This window comes from Pinus tabuliformis, chromosome J, assembly GCF_031772625.1.
Source record: "Pinus tabuliformis cultivar Carrire ecotype Pingquan chromosome J, CPIR1, whole genome shotgun sequence".
NCBI classification, from domain to species: domain Eukaryota; kingdom Viridiplantae; phylum Streptophyta; class Pinopsida; order Pinales; family Pinaceae; genus Pinus; species Pinus tabuliformis.
In genome coordinates this window covers 457,897,444-457,916,361 of record NC_142295.1, presented here as the reverse complement: position 1 = coordinate 457,916,361, position 18,918 = coordinate 457,897,444, and the positions used below count along the sequence as shown (strand labels likewise).

Here is an 18,918-nt window from a genome sequence, read left to right as displayed (position 1 = left end):
AATACTGATGGGATTACTTGTAAATGCATTCCAAACACTCGTGAGATTATTTGTAAATCAATTCCAAACACTAAAATTCCAGAGATTAGAGTTGGTGATGGGAGTTGCTTTCATATTGCTTATATCCTCCTACACTAGGGGTGTATGGGTGACGCCTTTAGAAATTTGAACACAAGTAGAACAACCTGCAAATCTATTCCAAACACCAAAACTCCAGAGAAAAAAACTATTAACTTAATTCCTCAATACAAAAAATTACCCAATTACAAAATTTAACATTCACATAAATTGCATTGTGACTACCATTGTGATGCATCAATCATATTTCTTTTTCCAGGAAAAAAAAAAAAAAACTATATATTCATTTATGAGTTATATTTACCTCTTTTTTCATATCAAAATATCCCAGATAACAGTAGTATAGTTATCAGTACATGTAGTAATCCTTAGTACAGTAATGTCCCAATCCAGTTCGGTGTACATACCCGTCTAAATATAGTAGAGCACATGTATTTACCATATCATATTTGACAATATGTGGTTCTATATTGGGCCTGTTCATTGTTCTTAGTCATATTATATTAGAGAAATGTAAAGACATCATTTAGCTCTACAACTAATGATCAAGGTATATATTTGAACATTGGTGACAAATATCGAGCACGATGTTGTGTTCAAGAGTCTCTGAGTATTAATTTTATGTAGACACTATTTAATTTAGGTCTCATCTTTCGGTTTTGTGTCATTTTCAAAGTTTTTTTAGGGCTAAGAATTTTGCTTTTTTGGGATGAACAAAAACATTTCTAACTCATAAAATTGGAAATTTAACCACGAGTTCAAAAGAAAAAAAAAAAAAAAAAACACAAAATTTCTTTTTGTATTGTCATTGACATATTTGCAATCTTAGTATATCAAGCACTATCTACCCGTGATTTCACCGATTATCCAGGGACCCACTCCAACGGTACCCCATTTCCTCACCGCACATAGCAACAATTCCCATTTTTCAATCTCAACGGAACTCCACTTTCAATTGCACCAGGGGTTTCTATATCAGACGTTGCGTTCTACATACGAAAAACCCTTACAGATGATTTGGATCATTAACCCAATCCAAAAGACCAAATGGGTTCTTTAGCATCGTACTAATTTTAACACCAACGTGACCATGTCTGTTGTAAGGACTCAGGTGGAAAACACACCCATAGGGGATATGGCAAGCATCAAACCTTAGTCTCTCCAACAGGCTTTACAACGCGACATCTCATCGGTTGCTGGAAGCCATTCAATATTTCAGACTTCTACAGTCCGGTACTGCGCAGGGCATGAGTGGTGACCCATGGATGATCTGCAGCAAAACAAATATCTATCATCAATATTCAATGGATCTTATAGAACCCAACAGGCGCAAGCTGCAATATTCACTATTAATGGTAGAAAAGAGGGAATACCTAGCACTTGGTCTGCGCTGAGTCTCTTGGTGATGTCTCTGGATAGCATCCGGCGTATCAAGTCCTTGGCAGACTGAGATATTGATAGCCACTGATCAGTTGGGAAATGAAGGCGCCCATACAGGACTGCCTCAAATATATCCTGTGGTGCTTCTCCCGAAAAAGGGGCAACTCCACTCAGCATTATGTACAGGATCACCCCTGCGCTCCACACATCAACTTTATCACCGTAATCCTTTCCTCCCAACACCTCCGGTGCTACGTAATATGGAGTACCCACAATTCCTTGCATTGATCCTTGCCCTGCATTCATTAATGTGAGAATTTCAACCGTGGGGTGTTGGAAGGAACTAGAACTAATTCCAACTACCACCTTTATTACAGCAATCAAAATTCAACAGAGGTTTTAACACTGGTTCTAGAAATCATTGACAATGGGGAAAGCTTCCTGAAGAATCCATTGCCCCAATATATCTCCAGAAGTTTCTTCACCCTGTATAAATACCCATTTAATCAATGAATGGAAGCAAGTTGTGAGGTGTTTGTATGTGTTTTCTGTTCTGTGTTTATGTGTCTCTGGTCACTGATATGGTATCAGAGCGAGGTTAAGGGCTGAGTGTGGGAGCCCGCTGTGCGTGCAAGTCAAGCATTGAGAGTGTGAGAGCCCGTTGTGCTTGTGTGTGAGAAATCGTTGTGTAGCAGACCTGCAGCAGCGTTGTGTTGGTGGAGATCTGTTGTGCTTTTCGGCCTGGTGTGCACAGCGGAAGTGTGGTGAACTGTGTGCTATGAGCTTAGGAGGTCCTGGCTGAACTGGCGGTGGTGGTGGCGGCAGAGGATGCACCTTGGACTACAATCGCAAATGCTGTGCTTAATGTTAGAAGTAGTACTCCATCTGTGTTTTTGTTTGCTTACTGTAACGCGCTTACTGCTAGAAAAAGAATGTCATCTATGTTTTTTTTTATATGCTGTAAGCTAGTGTTTATATATACTATACAGTTTAATCTGATTGGGAGGTTGGCTCTATGACGCTTAAAGTCTGCTAAGTGCCAAATGGCCTTAAACTCTATCAAGCATTTACGCATACGTGGCATATAAATGTGGTAATAGATATATGTTGTTCCGTAGTATAAAGAGGAGTGTGGAGGTGCCAATATAGTGGAGAGGTAAACAACTATGTGTAACCGTAGTTCAGTGTGTTTCATTATGTGTGGTAGACGTAGATCAGAGTGGTTCATACCTGGTAATAAACGCTTATAGTTTGTCTGGCAATCGTTTTTATTAAAATATGAAAAGTATGATTATCTTTTGTTGAGTTCTTAAAAAAAAAAAGAGAGGGGAAAAGTGTTATTATTGGTGATATTAAAAAGGAGGGTTGTTATTATTGAGTAAGGAAATATTGAAGTTGTGAAAAAAATTTGCATTTTGGTGATTGGAGAAAGTTTTTTTTCATCATGGCAAATTTTTTGCTTGATACTTATATGAATGAATCCACCAAACTTGATGGAGAAAATTATGTGAATTGGAAATTCAAGTTAATGACTATTTTAGAAGGAAATAATTTGTGGTCCATTGTGAGTGGGGATGAGGCCAAACCCATTGTTGCAGGTTCTATTCCAGATTGGGAGAAAAGGGAGACAAAGCAAAGGTGTTGTTGCGTATGTCCGTAAAGGAAAACATTATTCCTCACATTAGAGATTGCAAAACATCAAAAGAAACATGGGATACGTTGAAGGGTTTGATGAAACAACAAATACAAACCAAATCTTGTTTTTGAATACTAATCTTTTATTTCCAAAAATGGAAGCAAATGAAAATATAAGCAATTCCATATCTTATATCAAAGATTTAAGTGATAAGTTAGGAGATATTGGTGAAAAGGTGTCTAGTACTGACTTAGTCACCATCATATTAAATGGCTTAGTGCAAGATTATCAAATTTTTGTTTCAAGTCTTGTAGCTAGAGAGAAACCCCCTACATTTGACGAATTGACAGGAATTCTTCTACAAGAGGAGGAGAGGATGAAGAGCTTTAATTTGGGTTCTAGCAGTTTAGATTTGGCATTGGTGGCGAAGGGCAAATATCCATACAGAGGCAAGCCATGGGACAAGAACAAAGGAGGAAAGTTTCAAGCAAAACAAAAAGGTATGACACAGTCTAAAATTCAAATCCATAAGAGAAATGATGAGTGTTATTACTGTGGCAAACCTGGGCATCATTCTAAAGATTGTTATAAAAGGAAATATAATGAGTCTAGGCAAAGAAACAGAAGGCATAATGGAAATTTTGTGGACAAGAATACCTCAATCAATGATGGATTTAAAAATCTTAAATTGTTTGTTTCTGATGCTGCATTGTCTGTGGAAAATGATGATATGAATGCTTGGTTCATTGATTCTGGTGCATCACCCCATATGTCTTGTAATAAGGAGTGGTTTGATGAATATCATGAAAACATTGATGGAACATATGTTTGTCTAGGAGATAACAGATCACTTAAAGTTCAAGTTTTGGAGTAATAGGTGTGAATTTTCCTAATGGAAAAGAAAAACAGATCCATAATGTGATGTATGTCCCTGTATCAAAAAGAATTTAATTTTTGTTTCTACTATTACTGACCAAGATTTGAAGGTGGGATTTGTTAAATCACAGTGTGTAGTGAAAGACATTCAAGATAAGTACAAGGTTATTGCCACAGGAACCAGAGTTGGAGGCTTGTATAAGTTGGATGTGACCAGGAAAAGTCATCAAGCATTGGCATCTACAACAATATCAATAGTAGATTTATGGCATCAAAGGTATGGACATCTAAATCACAAAGATTTAATGCTACTTCAAAAGAACACAATGGTTGAAGGTCTTCCTATCTTGAAGAATAATCATGTTGAATGTGAAGCATGTGTACTTGGGAAGCAACATAGGGAGGAATTTCCTATACATAAAGAAAAAAGGCAAAGGGAAATACTTGAATTAATTCATACTGATGTATGTGGACCTATGCAAACTAGATCTATTGGTGGAGCATGATATTTTCTTATTTTTGTAGATGATAGATCTAGATGTACATGGGTTTATTTCATAAGAAAGAAGAGTGATGTTTTTGAGTACTTTAAAGAATTTAAGAATATGGTAGAAAAACAAACTGGTAATTACATCAAAATTTTGAGATCTGATCAAGGGGGAGAATTTAATCAATATTGTAAAAGAAATGGGATTTTGCAACAATTTACAATGCCACATACACCTCAGCAAAATGGAGTTGCTGAGAGGAAAAACAAAACACTAGTTGAATGTGCACGTAGTATGCTTCAAGGTAAAAATATCTCTAATGTTTTTTGGGCTGAAGCCATTAATATTGCTGTTTATTTGAAAAATAGGAGTCCAACTAAAATTTTAGAGCTTAAAACACCTTTTGAAGCATTTTATGGGTACAAACCAAAAGTGAGTCATTTAAGAGTTTCTGGTTGCAAGGCATTTGCTCATATTCCTAAAGATGAAAGAAGAAAACTTGATGCAAAGTCAATTAAGTGCATATTTATTGGTTATTGTGATAATGAAAAAGCACACAAGTTGTTTGATCCCAGTACTCATAGACTGCTTGCAAGTAGGGATGTGGTGTTTCATGAGATTGCAAATGAAGGTGATAAAATAAATAATACTAGTGTGTAGCATGATATTGATGATTATGTCAAATTAGATACAAGTGTTGAACAAGCACAGGAACAGGTACAAGTTCAAGAGCAAGTAGCATCAAGCAGTCATGACACTCCAAAGAGAGGAGAGGAGACTCTGCAAAGCCAAAAGAAAGATGGAAATAGTAAAACTCCAAGAAGGTCATCACGTCAAAGTCGGGTACCTGTAAGGTATAAATATTATGCATTAATGTCTCATGTTATGAATGTTGTAGAACCTTCAAAGTATGAGGAAGCTCAAGAATATGAAGAATGGAGAAATGCAATGAATGAAGAATATAACTCTACAATGAAGAATGACACATGGGAATTAACAGAAATGCCTAAAAATAAAGTTCCCATAGGATGCAAATGGCTTTATAAATCTAAATTTAATGGTGATGGAAGTATTGATAAACATAAAGTTAGATTGGTTGCAAAAGGATATTCACAAAAGGAGGGAATTGATTATGAAGATAATTTTGCACCTATAGCTAAGTTGAACACAATTAGAATCATGATTGCATTAGCTACAAAATATAATTGGAAAATGCATCAGTTAGATGTCAAATCTGCATTTTTGAATGGTGAGTTAAAAGAAGAAGTTTATTTAGTACAGCCTGAAGGGTTTGTAAAACAGGGACAGGAGCATCTAGTTTGCAGGTTAAAGAAAGCTTTATATGGCTTAAAACAAGCACCAAGATCATGGTATGTGAAAATTGATTCTTTCTTTTATGAGAAAGGTTTTATGAGAAGAAAAAATGATCCTAACTTGTACATCAAGGAAGATGAAGGCAAGAATGTTGCTTTAATATCTGTATATGTTGATGATCTTATCATAACAGGAAATGCATGCAAGTTGATTGAAGAAATTAAAAATTAGTTGTCACATGTATTTGAGATGAAGGATCTTGGTGAATTGCATTATTGTTTAGGTCTTGAAGTTTGGAGGGAACCTGGTAAGACACTAATCACACAAAGCAAATATACAAGGGAAATCCTTAAAAGATTCAATATGATTGAATGCAAGACAACATCTACTCCTTTATAACAGAATGTAAAATTGTGCAGTGATGATGGAACCAAAGAGGTGAATGGAACTATGTACTGTCAATTGGTGGGAAGTCTGAACTATCTCACCACTACCAGACCAGATATAGCATATTCTGTCAGCATACTTAGTCAATTCATGGCTAAGCCTTGTGAAAGCCATTGGAAAGTAGCAAAGAAAGTCCTTCAATATCTGAAAGGAACACTTAATTTTGGTATTATGTATACTGATGAATTTGATATTGAATTGGCAGGTTATTCTGATTCCCACTGGGCTGGAAATCTAGATGATAGGAAATATACTACTAGATACGTGTTCAATATTGGTTCAGGACCAATATCATGGAGTAGTAAGAAACAACCAATTGTTTCATTGTCATCCACTGAAGCTGAATATAAAGCGTTATGCAGTGCTACCTGTGAAGCAATATGGCTTAGGAGGATACTTGAAGATGTTGGAGAAACACAACAAACACCTATAGTAATCAGATGTGACAATCAAAGCACTATCAAATTGGCAAACAATCTTATGTATCATGCAAGGACAAAACACATTGACACACAACATCATTTTGTAAGAGAAAAATTGCAATCAAAAGAAATTGACTTATCATATTGTAATACAAATGAAAATGTGGCTGACATATTTACCAAACCGCTTGGAAAGGCTAAATTTGAAATGTGTAGAAGTAAGTTGTGCAATGTAGAAAATCCAAATTATGTTGTACGCCTAGCTGAGACTTAGACCAGCAGGCATATCAGATGTTTGTTATATAGTTGGAATTAAGGGGGAGTATTGGAAGGAACTAGAACTAATTCCAACTACCACCTTTATTACAGCGGCCAAAATTCAACAGAGGTATTAATGCTGATTCTAGAAATTATTGACAATGGGGAAAGCTTCCTGAAGAAGCCATTGCCCCAATCGATCTCCAGAAGTTTCTTCATCCTGTATAAATACTCATTTAATTGATGAATGGAAGCAAGTTGTGGAGTTCAAGTTCTGTGCTGTGTTTATGTGTTTGCGTCCCTGCACTCTGTCTGTTATGGGGTTCATTGATCCATACCCAACAATTTCATGGACTTGTATGACAAGGAAAGGGGCAAAAACATAATAAAAATACATGGAGAGAAAAAGGAGGCCTGGCCAAAGTCTGCGAGCTTGATTTGATCGAGGAAATTTGAATTATCAACCAAGAGAATGTTGTCAGGCTTTATATCTCTGTGGGCGATTCCCATGGAGTGGCAGTAATTGATGGCCTCCATGAGCTTTTGCAAGATGGTGGCGGCCTCCTCTTCGGAAAATGGTACTGTATTATTCCTGCTAACGATTCTGTCGAATAGATCTCCCCCTGAGCACATCTCCATCACCAGATGCAGATACTCATCATCCTCATAAACGTCATGAAGTGAAACTACAGTGGGTTGCCCTGAGAGATACTGCATGATCTTGATTTCGTTGTTGAGGCATTCTCTGTCGTTGGAATCCTGCAGATTTGCTTTTGTTATGGTCTTGCAGGCGACCTGTTGACCACTTCGCTTGTTGAGGCATTTCCTGATCACCCCGAACCTGCCTCTGCCTATCACCTTCTCATGCAATTGCAATCGGTAGTTTTGAAGGAATGCTTCCGTCATGTTGACCGGTGTTGTTTGTGTGTTCCTGGTTTGCTTGTTTACAAATACAACAAGATGGATGGATAGCTAGAGAGAGGCGGCTAAAGCTGTCCGGGTTATTAAAAAGGCAACACGATGGCGAAGCGAGTTATGCGTTACAGGGTTTCAGGACTATTTGCAAGAATATTCGTCTGATATCAGGCTGCAGGGCAGTGCAAATTGATGCAAGGCGGTAAATGCCAAATTTATTGGCGGATTTTGGAACATGGTACTTGATTGTGGGAGGAAATAGGGCAGTACATCGTGTATATATAGTATGTGTATTATTATAAAATGTTTAGAACCAAAGGAAGGAATATATTTTAATGCTAACAAACATATAGAGGGAGAGTGCGCATGAATGCATATATTTGGTATATATATTATTAAATTATTATAAAGGTTGAGTATTTATATTTGCAAATAAAACTAGTAGTTATGAAAAAAATTAGAAAATATATTTGTAGGATAACAAAAAGTGGTTTTTTTAAAGCAATCTAAATGTAGAAAAATTATATATTTGATTGAGTTGAAATTCGATAAAAGTAATTTTATTCTAATGAAATTGTTATTAAATTACATTAAAAGACAAATTTAACCTTATTTTTTTACTTTTAACAACTAATATTTATAAATCTATTAAGCCATAAATACTAAAAGCAGTATATACTCACCTTAGATGGAAATAGATACATTATCTCACAGTGAGCATACACTGCCTCTGCGTATTAATGACGAGATAAACTAGTGAATATACCTTGCCTCTACTTTTAACACAAAAATACCTATTTACTTTTAGCACAAAGATACCTATTTTGAGCAGAGATACAATATTTTATCTCATTATCGCACGTGGTGGGAATTGTTCCTTAACGTATCCCAAGTCCAAACAAGACTTAGAAATGGCAGACTTGTACGAAATGGACTTGGAAAATTGGTACGAAATGGACTTGGAAAATAGGCCATCAGCGCCACTTTGGGCTTTTCTGCCGGTATCACGGTCCACCCATAACGTAACTGTGTACCTTAAAAAATTGTATGCCGGATTGGATGAAAAAGTCAAAAACGTATAACGTTTGGCGCTGGCAATTTACTGGAATTATTTAGTGTTTTGCAAAGTATTGTTTTCAGGGCAGCGCGACGGCGAGTTATGTGGATATAGCTTTTGAACTTATAATGTTGACCACACTAAAGACTCAGAGAGGCACGATAACACGGTCAAGGTTTTGAGCTATAACGTTGACCACTGTAACAATGGCATTACTTCAAAATTATGATTTTAATAAAATTATTTAAAATGAATTTTTCATATGTTAAAATATTTAATTCCCTTTACTTTAAAATTCCAAATTTTAAACGTGTTCATAATATATATCATTACGTGATTTTTTGTTAAAACTATATTTTAAAGGATGCCACGCATTTTTCATGTATCCTTCCGTACGACCATACCTGTAAGGTCTTCGCAAACTCGGGCGGTTGAGCGTCGGGTGCGACGGGCGCACGGGCACGGCGGGCGCACATCGGTGCGATGGGCGGGCGGACTTGCGACGGGCGGGCGCTCTTCATGCGACGAAATGCGACGATCCTCACAACGATATGCGACGTTAAGTGCGACGATAAAGGAGAAATACTTAAAATAACTAAGGGTTGAACCTTCACTTATAAGCGATGGATTATGAAGTGAGGCCGACTTGTAAAGGAGTACATGTGGGCGTGTGGTGATGGCTTATGGGGTCGGCCATGGGGCTGGACACCCTCCCAAAACTCACGCAGAAATGTGTATAAGTAAGAGAGCCTTGAGCTCATTTGGAACAACGAACAAAGCATCTCTTCTACGCATTGGACAAGGGGTAAAAAGGGCGCAGAAATAAGTTAGAGTGCGCATAGCTCATGCGCTCTAAGGTGGAAGTGCGCAGTTTTACCGGAGGTCAGTCGTAGGTCGATCAGAGTGCGGTTTGAGGTGGAAATTGTGCAGAGTCTAAGGGGGAGTCTTAGGTGTCTCGGGTGAGCACCCTCCTACCGTGTAGATTGGCATTGATGGTGAAAGGTTGTTCTATGCCTTGATTGTAAAATTATTCTAAGTATAGACTTGGAGTTTTGCCAAGTATACTTGATGATGTATTATTGAAGAAACTGTTATAATATATTGTTGGGCAGACTGTTCGGGAGTTGCCCCTCCCTTTATACTTGTTTACAATTGTTGATGTTCTTGGTTAATTGCATATGGATAATGAATGAGTATGGGCTTCATTAAGTATAAAGGATAAATGCATTTTACTTGGTTGCGAAAAACAAACTAAGGAAGGACAAGTGAATTAGGCGTAGTCCACGAGGGTGAGTATTGGTGAAAAGAAAGCGTTCGGTGGTGCCGCAGCTCGCTATAAGCGGTTGAAAGACTACCGTTGGTGTACGGGCGTGACAGGAGTCAATGATCATGGATCGAGATGATATCTGATGGAGTACATACCGTAGAAGTGTATACCTTGGTATGGTTGTCTTGGTGGCAGTTAGTCACTAAGGTGAAACATGATGGAGATGGGATTCTACATATGTTGCAGGGATGTTTGCCTTATGTGGAGGAGTTGACATCATGGTTGATGATGATCTTGGTGGAGAGCTACCGGGATGGTATGTTGTCGAGGACGACAACGATTTCAGGTGGAGGAGGATGTAAGGTCTTCGCAAACTCGGGCGGTTGAGCGTCGGGTGCGACGGGCGCACGGGCACGGCGGGCGCACATCGATGCGACGAGCGGGCGGACTTGCGATGGGCGGGCGCTCCTCATGCGACGAAATGCGACAATCCTCACAACGATATGCGACGTTAAGTGCGACGATAAAGGAGAAATACTTAAAATAACTAAGTGTTGAACCTTCACTTATAAGCGATGGATTATGAAGTGAGGCCGACTTGTAAAGGAGTACATGTGGGCGTGTGGTGATGGCTTATGGGGTCGGCCAGGGGGCTGGACACCCTCCCAACATTCACGCAGAAATGTGTATAAGTAAGAAAGCCTTGAGCTCATTTGGAACAACGAACAGTGCATCTCTTCTACGCATTGGACAAGGGGTAAAAGAAGGCGCAGAAATAAGTTAGAGTGCGCATAGCTCATGCGCTCTAAGGTGGAAGTGCGCAGTTTTACCGGAGGTCAATCGTAGGTCGATCAGAGTGCGGTTTGAGGTGGAAATTGTGCAGAGTCTAAGGGGGAGTCTTAGGTGTCTCGGGTGAGCACCCTCCTACCGTGTAGATTGGCATTGATGGTGAAAGGTTGTTCTATGCCTCGATTGTAAAATTATTCTAAGTATAGACTTGGAGTTTTGCCAAGTATACTTGATGATGTATTATTGAAGAAACTGTTATAATATATTGTTGGGCAGACTGTTCGGGAGTTGCCCCTCCCTTTATACTTGTTTGCAATTGTTGATGTTCTTGGTTAATTGCATATGGATAATGAATGAGTATGGGCTTCATTAAGTATAAAGGATAAATGCATTTTACTTGGTTGCGAAAAACAAACTAAGGAAGGACAAGTGAATTAGGCGTAGTCCACGAGGGTGAGTATTGGTGAAAAGAAAGCGTTCGGTGGTGCCGCAGCTCGCTATAAGCGGTTGAAAGACTACCGCTGGTGTAGGGGCGTGACAGGAGTCAATGATCATGGATCGAGATGATATCTGATGGAGTACATACCATAGAAGTGTATACCTTGGTATGGTTGTCTTGGTGGCAGTTAGTCACTAAGGTGAAACATGATGGAGATGGGATTCTACATATGTTGCAGGGATGTTTGCCTTATGTGGAGGAGTTGACATCATGGTTGATGATGATCTTGGTGGAGAGCTACCGGGATGGTATGTTGTCGAGGACGACAACGATTTCAGGTGGAGGAGGATGTAAGGTCTTCGCAAACTCGGGCGATTGAGCGTCGGGTGCGACGGGCGCACGGGCACGGCGGACGCACATCGATGCGACGAGCGGGCGGACTTGCGATGGGCGGGCGCTCCTCATGCGACGAAATGCGACAATCCTCACAACGATATGCGACGTTAAGTGCGACAATAAAGGAGAAATACTTAAAATAACTAAGTGTTGAACCTTCACTTATAAGCGATGGATTATGAAGTGAGGCCGACTTGTAAAGGAGTACATGTGGGCGTGTGGTGATGGCTTATGGGGTCGGCCAGGGGGCTGGACACCCTCCCAAAATTCACGTAGAAATGTGTATAAGTAAGAAAGGCTTGAGCTCATTTGGAACAACGAACATAGCATCTCTTCTACGCATTGGACAAGGGGTAAAAAGGGCGCAGAAATAGTTGGAAGTGCGCATAGCTCATGCGCTCCAAGGTGTAAGTGCGCAGTTTTACCGGAGGTCAATCGTAGGACGATCAGAGTGCGGTTTGAGGTGGAAATCGTGCAGAGTCTAAGGGGGAGTCTTAGGTGTCTCGGGTGAGCACCCTCCTACCGTGTAGATTGGCATTGATGGTGAAAGGTTGTTCTATGCCTTGATTGTAAAATTATTCTAAGTATAGACTTGGAGTTTTGCCAAGTATACTTGATGATGTATTATTGAAGAAATTGTTATAATATATTGTTGGGCAGACTGTTCGGGAGTTGCCCCTCCCTTTATACTTGTTTGCAATTGTTGATGTTCTTGGTTAATTGCATATGGATAATGAATGAGTATGGGCTTCATTAAGTATAAAGGATAAATGCATTTTACTTGGTTGCGAAAAACAAACTAAGTAAGGACAAGTGAATTAGGCGTAGTCCACGAAGGTGAGTATTGGTGAAAAGAAAGCGTTCGGTGGTGCCGCACCTCGCTATAAGCAGTTGAAAGACTACCGCTGGTGTAGGGGCGTGACAGGAGTCAATGATCATGGATCGAGATGATATCTGATGGAGTACATACCGTAGAGGTGTATACCTTGGTATGGTTGTCTTGGTGGCAGTTAGTCACTAAGGTGAAACATGATGGAGATGGGATTCTACATATGTTGCAGGGATGTTTGCCTTATGTGGAGGAGTTGACATCATGGTTGACGATGATCTTGGTGGAGAGCTACCGGGATGGTATGTTGTCGAGGACGACAACGATTTCAGGTGGAGGAGGATGTAAGGTCTTCGCAAACTCAGGCGGTTGAGCGTCGAGTGCGACGGGCGCACGGGCACGGCGGGCGCACATCGGTGCGACGGGCGGGCGGACTTGCGACGAGCAGGCACTCCTCATGCGACGAAATGCGACAATCGTCACAACGATATGTGACGTTAAGTGCGACGATAAAGGAGAAATACTTAAAATAACTAAGTGTTGAACCTTCACTTATAAGCGATGGATTATGAAGTGAGGCCGACTTGTAAAGGAGTACATGTGGGCGTGTGGTGATGGCTTATGGGGTCGGCCAGGGGGCTGGACACCCTCCCAAAATTCACGCAGAAATGTGTATAAGTAAGAAAGCCTTGAGCTCATTTGGAACAACGAACAGAGCATCTCTTCTACGCATTGGACAAGGGGTAAAAAGGGCGCAGAAATAGTTGGAAGTGCGCATAGCTCATGCGCTCCAAGGTGTAAGTGCGCAGTTTTACCGGAGGTCAATCGTAGGTCGATCAGAGTGCGGTTTGAGGTGGAAATCGTGCAGAGTCTAAGGGGGAGTCTTAGGTGTCTCGGGTGAGCACCCTCCTACCGTGTAGATTGGCATTGATGGTGTAAAAGGCTGTTCTATGCCTTGATTGTAAAATTATTCTAAGTATAGACTTGGAGTTTTGCCAAGTATACTTGATGATGTATTATTGAAGAAACTGTTATAATATATTGTTGGGCAGACTATTCGGGAGTTGCCCCTCCCTTTATACTTGTTTGCAATTGTTGATGTTCTTGGTTAATTGCATATGGATAATGAATGAGTATGGGCTTCATTAAGTATAAAGGATAAATGCATTTTACTTGGTTGCGAAAAACAAACTAAGTAAGGACAAGTGAATTAGGCGTAGTCCACGAAGGTGAGTATTGGTGAAAAGAAAGCGTTCGATGGTGCCGCACCTCGCTATAAGCGGTTGAAAGACTACCGCTGGTGTAGGGGCGTGACAATACCTGTTTTGAGTAGGGATACAATATTTTATTACATTGTCACACATGGCGGGAATTGTGCCGTAAGATATCCCAGTTTCAAGACGTAGAAATGGCAGACATATACGAAATGGACCTTCAACGGAGCGGTAGTCTAATGAGCGTAGATTTTTTTTGGCCAGAAGAACATGAAATTCTGGTATGATTTTAATATAATTTAGTTAAATGTTTTTGTAAATCCAAGTTAAACATAAAACACTTTAGAAACCAGAGCTACTTTGGCCTTTTCTGTAGGTGCTACAAATCAACAATGGCATCAATGTCAAACCATAATACACGTTGGTGTTTGGAGTTTCAAAAGAAATTTGATAACCTTGTCATTTTATTTTTTAAGTTGATTGCTCAGTTTTAATTTTTTTTTGGTTGACAAGCCAATATTGTTGTATAACAATATTTCAAATTTATCTTATTTGTCATATGGAAATTTGATGACCTTGTCATTTTTTTCATTAGGAAAAAAACTCAAGTGTTTTGAATTATATTAAAACATTACATATATATGATGACACAAACAGCGTTGACTTGAAGCATCCACAAGGTTAGAGAGGCTAGGGTTTACAGGAAAACATCAAACAAGGTTAGAGAGGCTAGGGTTTACAAGAAAACATCAAGCGTTGAACACCATGGAAGGTCGTAAGGGGGGAGCTCCACTCCCTCCTACAGCGAGGCAGTCTCCAGGCACAGCAAGAAACCGTTGGAGACTGTAAAAGGTTTTTAAGAAGGAGGAGAACAGAACAACAAAGACACACAGGAACATAGTGATAGTCGAGAAGAAGTTAGAAAAGAGATAGGCGCTGAGAAAAATATTCAGAATACAGAAACTAAAAAACATAATGGTATGTGTAAACCTAAGACTAATATTACACCTAGAGTAGTTTTAAGTGATCCAGCGCTGCAGGCACATAGGGATCACATGATGACTTACGCAATCATTTGTAAATTCGTGGGGTTATGGCCAATAGAGAAGGTGCTACAAGCTTGGATTAAAAATCACTAGAAACCTAAAGGGGGTATAGACCTACATGTTGTCTTAAAGGGTTTCTTCACTGTAGTTTTCACTAACATTGAGGACAAAGATAGGGTGTTCGAAGGTGGGCCCTACTTCTATGCTGTAGCAGGCCTCTATATGCAGCCTTGGAGGATGAATTTTGTCCCGGAGCGTGAGACTTTCACTTCGGTCCCGGTTTGGGTAAGACTCTATTCCCTACCTCTCGATTATTGGCAACCAGAATCTTTATCAGCTATAGGAAATAAACTAGGGCATTTTGTTAAAATATCGGAGGCCACTAGAAGGGGAAATTACACTTCCTTTGCCCGCATATGTGTAGAGATGGATCTCTCGAGAGCCCTACTGGATGAAGTGATCCTGGAAGTTTTTGACAAAGAATGGGTACAAGCGGTGGACTATGAACATGTTCCTTTCAGATGTCGCAAATGCCATGAACATGGGCATCTATTCAGGGACTGCCCTCTCAACAAATCAGAGAGCAGAACTAAAGCCATAGTAGGGAAAGATACTGATGGCTTTCACAAGGTGGGTAATAGAGGTAAAAGAGGGAAAAGGCTACAAAAAAAAACAATGAGGAAAAGAAGACAAGCCAAAACAGATACAAGGTACTAGAAGAAGAAGAGGAGTTAGAAGAGGAAAATCAAGCTATGGAGGACAACCCAGGGGAGAAGGAAAAGGAATAAAATAAGGAGGATATTTAGATTATAAATCAACAACAGGAGACTATGATGAGTAACATGGAACTTGATAAGGAATAAGAGATAACCCTGAGTGAGGTGGAAACGGAGGATCATGAACTGTAGGATATTCTTAACAGAGAACATCTAGATCTGGAAAAATCCCTGAAACAGGGAACCACGGAAGGAATGGATTCATTACCTCAAGAAGAGTTCGACAGAGTGCAACAGCTATTTCTGTGGAGAACTCAGGCTAAAGGGTCAGGAGGTAAAAGAAACCTCAAAAGTCAGGACAATGAAGGGGTGAAAGCCATAAAAGCTACAATAGGACTAACACCCAGAAACCCAGGCAGGAAAAGGGGTAGAAAGAAGAAAAATGAGTTGCTGATAGAATGTCGAAAACTGATGATAGATTCAGGTAAGATGAAAGACCTAACCAGCTATTCTTTTACAAATCTTACTGAATGAAGCTCACATCTTGGAATATTAGAGGTCTAGGAAGTAAAAGGAAACAAAGGAATCTTAGCAATAGAATGAAAGAAGAGAAACTTGATATGATTTTCATCTAGGAGACCAAGTGTTCAATAAAAAAATAAGAGAAATACATAGAAAATGGTTTAATAAATATGAATTTCTAGAAGTCAAAGCAGACAAAACAGCAGGAGGTATTCTCACACTTTGGAACCCTCAAAGAATAAGTATAGTGGATGCTGAAGCATCTAGAAACTACTTATCAGTGGTTATCCAGCCTGTGGGAGACAGGGAAGTTTATTTAATCACAAAAGTTTATGGTCCACAGAAGCTTGATGACAAACTTAGACTACTGAACTCACTAGAGGATCTAAGAGACAAATACTTAGAAATTCCATGGATTTTAGGAGGGGACTTCAACATGATCAATTCCCTGTCAGAAAAAAAAGGGTGGGACTAGAACACTAGGAAAAGACTCTATAGCTTTTCAGAATTTTATTAACAATATGAAGCTAGTCGACACTGATACGAGTAATGGCCTCTTCACCTGGAACAATAAAAGAGGTGGAGAGTCTCAAGTAGCTTCAAAGCTTGACAGATTCATAATCTCAGATGATCTTATGCTCATAGGCCTTGATATGACGAGGAGTGTTATAGACATTTTTGTGCCTCGCAGCATGGAGCATGAAATGTCAATAATTACAGGGATCCTTAGTCCCTAAACATGTTGTTCTTACCCCTAGAAGAACAAGGTCAGCAAACCACAGCACTTCCCATCAGTTCTCCACCTGAAAACACTCAAAAACAGGCTATTTTTGGATCATGTCAGCTGCTCCACTGAGCATCTGCGCTGGAATGCAACTGCTCCTCCTTGTACCTGCGCTGAAAGTCAAATCTAATGAAGGCTACCTGCGCTGGGCGAGATTGGCCAAGTGGCACAGTCATTCTGCAAGGTGTCAATTGCCCAGGAAGCTTCCAAACTGACACTTGGTTCAAGGGATTCGCCCTGTGATGAGTAAGAGGTACTTGATCTCCATGTGTAAGCAAGGATCTCCAAGTGGACTCAAGAACTGAAGTTTAACTAAAGTGGGAGAGGACACTAGTCAGCTTTATGCCAGCCTCAAGCTGACTCATCCTTTCTCCATATCTCCTATATATAGAGCTCTTCTATGAGGTCTAAGGGGGCTGGAATTTGTGCAAAGCAAGGAAGTGCTGTTGGTTTACAGTTAGAGCTATTGGGTGATTGCTTTTATAGAGGTGAAGAGGAGATTTCTTGCTGCTGGGGAGGTGCTGCTGGATTGGAGCCATTGATGGTTGTAACCTTCTCAGAACCCTTTTACTTCTATCAATAAAGCTTTGAATGTTCTCCTATATACTTGTATTGCATTGATGTATTGTATTTACTTGTATATCTGATTCACTCTAATCCATGCATCAGTTATGAGTACATGTTTCTTGTAGTTTTCCTTCTCTTGTTTGTGCAGGATCTTTGTGTAGCTGGACCGGCAAAGGGAGCAAGGAGCTGGGAACAAGAGACAAAGAGAGAGGATAGGATCGACAAAAGCGAAAGACACCGGTTGGTCAATCTTTTCTTCCTTCTCTGTACTTTCATAAAGGAAAATATCAAAGCTTTACTTTCAGTTGTTGCTAAGGACTGTCACCCTTAGAGTAGGGATAGGGTCATCCGAGTCGGATACTTTTCCCCACAACAAACTGGCGACTCCGCTGGGGAGCCTAGTATCTTGTTGGTGTTTGTAGTATCTTTGCTATTCATTTCCTGAACCAAAGAGTACCAAATCGAAAAGCTTTTGACTATATCAAAAGCGAAGTAGAGGGGCTGCTACTCTTGCTCATTTTCTGAGCAGATTCATGATTTGAAGAGCTGATCTACAAAAGACTCTTGTACTCTTTGTGATAGCTTTTCATCCTCTTGATCATCCCTTAGCTTGTACTTGACCTATAGCTTTTTATTTCAGCAAAAACAGTGAATTTTTGAGCTTTTTATGACCCGGAAATCCTTGTAAACGCAACTCTCGTGTCTCAGTGCAGGCTGTCCACAGGCAGTCTGCATTCCAGCGCAGGTACTCCCTTCGGGAACTGCGCTGAGAGTCAATTTGACAGACCAGAGCCTGCGCTGATCCAGTTAGGCTATGTCTTCCTGAGGTTTCCCACTGTGTCTTAGCCCTGTTTTCACTGTTATTTTGCTGCTGATTGCTTGTCATTGTACTTGCTGTAAACCAACTTTCCTTGACATTATTCCGCCTTAGTTGTGTGATGAAACTGTGATTGTTCTTTCAGTATTTCTTACTTCAGTTACAGTTTCCCATTGTGAAAAGCGAACCAGTATAGCTGTGGCCTCTTAGATCCTGAACTGTAAAAGTGTCTTTGTGATCTTAAGAGCTAGTTTTATTACTGTTCATGGCTGTTTGAGTTTGTTTGTTTTTCATTTTATGGTTTGAATCTATACATTTCCAGTGTCTAAACAAGTCGATCTTAAGGTGTCTTTTGATTTTGGACAAGCTTGTTTACTTCTGCTTGAAATTATATTCAAAGTTATACAACAGTTTCCTTTCTGTCTTACATCAACATTAAGGATAACGAAAAGAAATACATGCATTGTGCATTTTGCATTTGACTGTGTGCTTGACGATTTAGGAAAATTTGCATTTTAGTGTGTGTTCTATGATCTGTGCGAAAAGTTGTGTCTTTCTTTTCCCTCAGTAGATTAAGGTTTTCAAAGTTGAAAGATCGAAAAGTTTTGCTTCTCATCTTAGATTGCATTTAGGAAGTTGTATATATACATCTCGTGGTGAT

The 18,918-nt window shown here is 39.7% G+C and overlaps 1 pseudogene; it reads right to left on the bottom strand.

Moving 5' to 3' along the window:
* Positions 1–1,389: 1,389 nt before the first annotated feature.
* LOC149227801 (calcium-dependent protein kinase 29 pseudogene) lies at positions 1,390–7,805 on the bottom strand (annotated as a pseudogene).
* Positions 7,806–18,918: the final 11,113 nt, after the last annotated feature.